General features: G+C 41.7%; 1 protein-coding gene across 1 annotated transcript in view; it reads right to left on the bottom strand.

Annotated features, from left to right (window-relative positions):
• Dad1 (defender against cell death 1) overlaps window positions 1-8,118 on the bottom strand; it is a 27,038-nt gene continuing 18,920 nt past the window's right edge. The window contains exon 3 of the mRNA XM_013025338.1: window positions 1-214. The gene's annotated coding sequence lies outside the window, so the exon portion shown is untranslated. The remainder of the gene's footprint in view (window positions 215-8,118) is intronic.

Raw genomic sequence — 8,118 nt, 5'->3', positions numbered from 1 at the left:
AAGAAGTAGCATGGAGTTTTTAATTTGGAAAGTAAAAGGTTACATGTAGGGGAAGATGGAGCTCCCGGTATAAACGTATGTTACAATGGTACTTTCTCTGGGCTTTTTGCCTGCATACCAAACCAGTCAGTAATGGGTACAAATGGGAAGACTCCACATGTTCATCAAGCCGCCATCTTGAGAACTCATATCCAGGGTACATCAAAAAGTGAACCTGAAAGATAAAAGTAGAAAGATAAAATGCCAAGCCCCAAATCCTTCCATACCAACTCTAAACCCACGACATTACTGTAGCCAGGTTAGAAGAACTGGAACAAGGTACATTGCAGAATATTCTATGGAACTAAAATCTATAAAAATATGTTCAGGGGGCTGGGAAGGTGGTTCAGTGGTAGAGTGTTTGCCTTGCATGCCTGAGGCCCTGGGTTCAATTCCTTAACACCACATAAGCAGAAAACGCCAGAAGTGGCACTGTGGCTCAAGTGGTAGAGCACTAGCCTTGTGCTGAAGAGCTGAGGGACAGCACCCAGGCCCAGAGTTCTGGCCCCATGACTGACAAAAAAAAAAAAGTTCAAACCTGAGTTCCAAGCCCACTATGGCAAGAGTGACTAGCAACTAACTAGGAAGCAAGGGTTCTAACTCCTGCTCTGCATTGCTTAGCCTCAGGACTTGGCCTGTCATTCACCTCCTGGGCCCATAACTTCTTACAGTGAGGAACCTTCACTGTAATCTAAGTATGCTATAGAAAAGGGTGAGAAATGCTACCTTTTAGAGGACTTGGGCTACCCACCCAGGAGGGAAAAGGGAATCATCCCTAACCAGAGCTTTTCTGGATCTAGAATGCTTAAAAAGCACTAATTTCTAATTTAGATGAGGATAGAGGAGGAAGGATCCAAGAAAAAAAAAAAGTTCTTAATGAAGGGACTAAATTTTTAGAAGAAATATTTTAGTTTTTCATTTAAGATAAAGTTATTTTGGGTGGGGTGCCAGTGGCTCATGCCTATAATCCTAGCTAGTCTGGAGGCTGAGATCTGAGGATGGCAGTTCAAAGTCAACCCAAGCAGGAAAGTTCGGGAGACTTTTATCTCCTATTAATAACAGAAAAAGCCAGAAGTAGTGCTGTAGCTCAGGTGGGAGAACACTAGCCTTGAGCAAAAGGAACCCAGAGACAGCACCCAGTCTAAGTTCAATCCCCAGAACTGGCCAAAAAAAAAGAAAGAAAAAAAGAAAAAGGTAATTTTGTATAGAAAATAGGAGTTAAAAGAAGTGGCCATGTTACTGCTGTTAAAGCTGAATGAACTGGGTTGGGTAAATGTGCTACAGCACCACCCTCCCAGAGAAAGACTTAGGCTTCCCGTCTAAGCCCTTCAGTCGGCTTAGATGATGACGGCCAGAAATTGAACTCTTGGCCTGACTGGCACCAATATTCCCAACTCTAGCAGCCAATTTTCTCAGTGTGTGCTATACTAAATATTGTAATCTATGTATGCTGTGATTTGAAAAGGGTTGAAAAACATCAACGTGCAGAAGAAATGAGCTACCCACCATAGTAGGGAAATAGAGAACCACTCTAACTTTGTGTATTGTTACAAGTGACCCAGAGATGCTAGCAACAGAGCTTAAAGGAAAGATTTTAGACTTCCAGGCAGAATGCTTTTATTTCACTGAGGTGTTTAAAGAAAAGCTATATAATTACAGCACATTCCTGTGTCAGAGGAATTGTAAGAAATGTATAAAGGGCAAAACCAGAAAGCAAAAAGTGCTAAATAAGAACAAAAAGGACTATTAAACTCACCTGTACATTCCACTGAATTTAATTCTTAAAAGAAAACTCTAGCAAAGGACCATGAACCATTATTAACATCAGTTCTAATAGCCATCAGTTTCTGACAGGAGAGGACTAAAGGCCATTACACTGAACAAAGCCTTGACACATTCAGAATTGCAAAATAAATCCCAAATTAAATCAAAAGTTTCAAGATTTTATAATATTAAAACACTTAAACCTAAGAGACTGGGCCAATCTATGTGACAGGCAAAACTGATTCATAAGAGTAAGTCTCTTTAATAGTGGTTTTCAGAAAACCCTACTCACAAAGATCTGTTCCCTTCTTTTAAGGCAAACAAATATATTACCAGACACTATTCCAAAAGCAGAGGTCCTAGGATTTTTTAAACAGTTAGCTCAAAATTGGAAAATGGAACAGTTCAGAAGAAAGACTTGAGGGGTTAACCAATGATAAGGATTTGGGAAACTACTGAGACATGCAAAAGGAAGACACCTACTGAGAAAACTTAGGACTTCTTCAGTCTATTTCCACACACACACACACAAAAAAAACAGTGCCATTTGATCAGTCTGCACTAATAGTCTTAAAGCAAGGCACAACACAAAGAACTGTGAAAAAGAATTATTCTCTGTATAGACAGAAATGATAAAGCCAGATAGGGTCATTTCTATTTCCAATGTATATTCTTCTCCAGCACCAAATCTATTCAGGCACTACAACTATGATCAGATGCTGATTTCCCTTAAATCCATTCATCTTACATTCTGGTAACCCAATTAAAACTAGAATTGGAAAAAATATAATAAAATACCACTTGACAAAGATTCCAAGATCAGAACTCAATCAGAATCACTACACTTTTAGAAGGCATAGATCATATAGTTCCAAGAGTGGAAGCATCAGACATCAAGTAGCTAATCCCCTTGTTTCAGAAACAAGCAAACTGTAACCTGACAACCTGACCAATCTGCTAGAGCTGTGATTTCTAACATAGCTGAGCTAGGTTCGGGTGACTATTTAACCTTCATTAAAATTAAATAAAAATTTTGGTTCCTCAGTCACACTTCAAATCTTCAATAATCACATGTCTTAAACACAAGACTGCAAAAAATAGCTGGGCACCGGTGGCTCACACCTGTAATCCTAGCTACTCAGAAGGCTGAGATCTGAGGATCACAGTTCAAAGCCAGCCCCAGCAGGAATGTCCATGAGACTCTTATCTCCAATAAACAGTAGAAAACTGGAAGTGGCACTGTGGCTCAAGCATTAGAGCGCTCGCCTTGAGCTGAAGAGCGCAGGGACAGGGCCCAAGCGCAGAGTTCAAGCCCCACGACTGACCCCCAAAAAAAAAAAAAAAACCTGCAAAAAATACAACAAAAGTTTGGGGTAGGCGCTGGTAGCTCACAGCTGTAATCCTAGCTACTCAGAAAGGCTAAGACCTGAGGATTGTAGTTCAAAGCCAGCCCAGGCAGAAAAGTCCCCATGAGACTTATATCCAATTAACCCTCAGAAACTAGAAATGGAGCTGTGGTTCAAAGGGGTAGAGCACTATCCTTGAACAAGAAAAGCTCAGGGACAGAGTCCAGACCCTGAGTTCAAGCCCCAGGACCAGCACAGGGAAAAAAAAAAAGTGTATATGTGGAAGGATTATGTACAAAGATACACATAAGATCAAAGATACATATGTAAAGGTATATATATAAAACTATATAAGTAATGTGGTAACTTAAAGTATTTTACAAAGGGGAAATGGTACTGTGGCTCAAAGTGGTAGAATGCAAGTCTCCAACAAAACAGCTCAAGGACAGCACCCAGGCCCTGAGTTCAAGCCCCACAACTGACAAGGAAAAAAAAAAGTTACAAATGTTGCTATCTAAAAGGCTTTTTAAAATTATTATGCATTTTGGGGCTGGGAATATGCCTTAATGGTATAGTGCTTGCCTGGCATGCCTGAAACCCTGGGTTTGATTCCTCAGTACCACATAAACAGAAAAGGCCAGAAGTAGTGCTATGGCTCAAGTGATAGAGTTCTAGCTTTGAACAAAAGAAGCTCAGGGATGGGACAGGGAAGGTGGCTCAGTGGTAGAGTGCTTGCCTTGCATGCATGAGGCCCTGGGTTCGATTCCTTAGCACCACATAAGCAGAAAAAAACGTAAGTGGCACTGTGGCTCAAGTGGTAGAGCGCTAGCCTTGAGCTGAAGAACTGAGGGACAGCACCCAAGCCCAGAGTTCAGGCCCCAAAACCAACAAAAAAAAAAGAAGCAGCAGCAGCTCAGGGACAGTGCCCAGGACCTGAGTTATAGTTGCAGGACTGGCAAAAAAAAAAAAAAAAAAAAACCCTTATTATGCATTTTGTTATCAATAACTACACCTTAATGTTCTACCTTCTGTGAATAGATGAAGGAAATATGGACAAAAAGCAACAACTATAGGGGAAAAAAAGGCAAAGGTCTACCAAGGGGGGGCGGGGCGCGGAAAAGCCAGGCACTTGTGGCTCATACTACTCAGGAGGCTGAGATCTGAGGATCATGGTTCAAAGTCAGCCTGGGCAGAAAACTCTGCGAAATTCTCCAATTAACTACTAGAAAATGGGAAGTGGCATTATGGTTCAAGCAGTAGAGCACTAGCCTGGAGCGGAAGAGCTCAAGGACAGCGCCCAGGCCCAAAGTTCAAGCCCCACAACCAAAAAAGAAAAAAGCACAATTATTCTCAAACACAGAATCCACCATAAACTACACTAATGAAAGGTTCACAGCTATAAGAGATTTGGCAGAAGAGCCAGGCCAAGCCCCTAACTGTATAGCTAGAGGTTGTCTCTGAGACCAGCTTGCTTCTGCATTCAACTTTGACAGTACCAAGTCTCCAGGGCAGGCCTTCTAACTGGTCCTCTCAGACTTCTATCACAAAGCCTTCATAGGAATCATCTCCTTGGTTTTTTCTTCCATCACAAGTAACCAATTGCAGAACTATTTTTCTTGCAGGTGAATATGACCTCTTCATTTACATATTCACTCAGCAAACATGTACTGGTAAACCCTAAAGTCCTTACCCTCATAGAACTTTCAGAGTTCAGAGTAGAAAAGAGGAATCAGTTTGAACAATTTTCTAACAATGTGATAAATGGAGCAAGAGGTCTGTACAGTGGACCTGACAGTTCAAGAGGAAGCTCCTGTGCAGCTTGGCAGGTCATGGTGACTTAAGAGTAGGAGGCATTAGAGCTGGAAGGTGGAAAAAACAAGCCAAGGAACTAGGATAACAATGAAATTCATAAATACAAGTCTACCTGATATTCATTCTCACATTCCTATTCTATCTGTCTCTGTCTTGCTCTCTCTGTAGCTTTAAATGGGCCAAATTCAAATATTGTTTAGCAACCAACTGGAGTCATCAATATGGGCTTTTGTTCATTTGTTTGGTGCCAGTCTGTGGCTCAAGGCCTTGGTACTGTCTTTGAGCTAGTGCTCAGGTCTAGTGCTCTACCACTTGAGCCACAGCACCACTTTTTAGGAAATTAATTGGAGATAAGGGTTTCAAGGACTTTTCTACCTGGGCTGGCTTTGAGCTATGACCCTCAGATCTCAATCTCCAGATTAGCTAGGAGTATAGGAGTGAGCACTCAGTATCAATTATGTTTTTTAGCAAACAAAATAGGCAGATTTAAGTTTCCAAGACTAAGAGCTAAAGAATTTATGCCATCTTCTAACAAGGAGGAAATGCACTGAAAAAGAGATTATGTTGTGACTACTGCAGAAGATTTTTCTACAAACTAAGGATAATTTTCTTTTTGAAAAATTTATTTGGTGGCTGAACCTAACTCAACACAAGGTAAGAAGGTCAAAAAGAAAATGAAATAACTAAATACCCTTGCCATCAACAAAAATAAACGCTACTGCCAATGGGAGCTCATTGCTAAAACCAGTGAGTCTAAAGCCAAAAAAGGAGCTCTTGAACTGACTAAAGTGAAATAGAGAGAGGTGAAATTTGGGTCGATGAGGCCAAGCTCTTCCAGTGCAACAAAAGCTTGGACCACACAGAGATTCTGTGCCCTTTTGTTCCTAGCTCAACACTGCCTACTTCTGGCCAACATGTAAAGTAGCCCTTAATGTAGCATATAAACCCACTTGAACCTCTGCTGCCCTCCTATGACTGGAAAGAAACTAGGTTTTATACAAAGATTAGGGTTTCTTCCCCCAAACACAATTCTTTTTATCTTTTAGAATGCCTATCTCTCAGCAAGGAAATACTCAATCCACTAGGTGGCAGCAGAACCTAAAGAATAACGTTTACATTTACATTTCGGGTAATTCTCTAGATTACTATACTTTGAGGAATTGGAAAGTCAACACAATTGCATGTTTGTAAACAGCACTGCTAGTCACAGTTAAAATGGTCTGCCCAACCCCATCGCCTCCTTGCTCTAGCTAGAAATAAACACTGAATTTTTTAACACCAGTGAAAGAATGTCTCCATTATGTATAAACAACGCAATACTAACAATTTTAGCACAAGCATGGCAGTATCCTTAGAAGCCTAGCACACTACAGCCTTGATTTATCCTTTGGTGCCTGCCCAGTTCACATTCCCTCTGATTAGGGCCCAAGTCATTAAGAACCTTAAGTCCCAAACTGATACAATGCTGCCCTGTCCCTCTTTCCTTCATTTCCCTTCAGAAATCTGGTTAGGAGAAAGATTGGGATTGGGGGGGAGGGGGGAGGCTGGGAAGGGATGTGAAGGGTAAACAAAAGGAGGAGGCTGCAATGCTTGGTAAGAAATGTACGCATTATCCTGCCCATGTAATTGTAACCCCTCTGTATAAAATTAAAAAAAAAAACTTTTGAGAATTTTGAAGACATGGAAGAATAAAACTGGAAGTAACTACACAAGGTATACAAAGCAATCTACTGACTTGCTGTGTCACACATCCATTCAAAACTTCACTGTTGGGCTGGGAAGGTGGCTCAGTGGTAGAGCGCTTGCCTTGCATGCTTGAGGCCCTGGGTTTGATTCCTCAGCACCACATAAGCAAGAAGAAAAAGCCGGAAGTGGCGCTCTGGCTCAAGTGGTAGAGCGCTAGTAAGAGCTGAGGGACAGCGCCCAGGCCCAGAGTTCAGGCCCACGACCGGACCCAAAAAAAAAAAAAACTTCACTGTCACCATAAGTGCAGAAAATTATAATTACAGGATTACTGGCGAGCCTGGATCTCCAGGCTCACAGCATGCTAAAATAATTTTTACTTATTTTTTTGTTTTGTTTTGTTTTTGGTGCTGGCCCTGGGGCTTGAACTCAGGGCCTGAGTGTTATCCTAAGGGGTTTTTGGTACAAGCTTAGCACTCTATCTGGTAAGCTGCAGCTCCACTTCTGGCTTTTTGGTGGTTAGTTGTAGATAGTCTCATGGACTTTCCTGCCTGGGCTGGCTTCCAGCCAACTACAATCCTCAGAACTCAGTTCCTGAGTAGCTAGGATTACAGACGTGAACCATCACTGCCTGGCTGTATTTTACTCTTGTATTTTCACTTTTGTGAGTCTCTTCTTGACCCCCAATAAGCAATATTGCCATCCAGTATAACTAAAACAACTGCATTTACTATCACTTTCCAAACTGCTGTGTTTGGATATGTTTTCAGGAGACTGAAGTCTGAAGTTTGGAATAAATCTACATATTACATTAGTCCTAGCTGAACAAAATTATTAAGAAGTTCAAGTCTTACAGGATGTGGAAGAACTGAAGACTAGAGAGGGATTCAAAGGGAAGAACTTCAGCTGACTAATGTTTTATCTGTTCAAGATAGTAGATAGGGGAGTATTTGTACTTTTTTCCCCCTTTTCAAATGCCAGCTGTGGGGCTTCAATCAGGGCCTGGGCATTGTCCCTCAGCTTCTTTGCTCAAGGCTAGAGCTCTACCACTTGAGCCACAGCTCCTCTTCTGGATTTTTTTTTTTTTTTGGCGATTTATTGGTGTAAGAGTCTCACAAGCTTTCCTGCCCAGACTGGCTACATCCTCAGATCTCAGACTCCTGAGTTGCTAGGATGACAGAGCCACCTGGCACATGGCTTGTACTTCTCTTTTTTAAATAGTTATTAACAAAAGGAAGGAAGGAGCTGGTGGCTCATGCCTGTCATCCTAGCTACTCGGAGGCTGAGATCTGAGGATCACAGTTTGAAGCCTGCTTGGGCAGAAAAGTCCCTGTGAGATTCTTGTCTCCAACTAACCACTCAGATACCAGAAGTGGCGCTGTGCTCAAAGTGGTAGAGCACTAACCTTGAGCAAAAGAGCTCAGGGACTGCACCCAGTCCTTAATTCAAAGCCCCACAACTGACAAAAAAAAAA

This window comes from Dipodomys ordii, unplaced genomic scaffold (assembly GCF_000151885.1).
Source record: "Dipodomys ordii isolate 6190 unplaced genomic scaffold, Dord_2.0 Scaffold84, whole genome shotgun sequence".
Lineage (NCBI taxonomy): Eukaryota > Metazoa > Chordata > Mammalia > Rodentia > Heteromyidae > Dipodomys > Dipodomys ordii.
The sequence above is the reverse complement of the archived record's forward strand: the minus strand, read 5'-3'. Positions and strand labels throughout refer to the sequence as shown.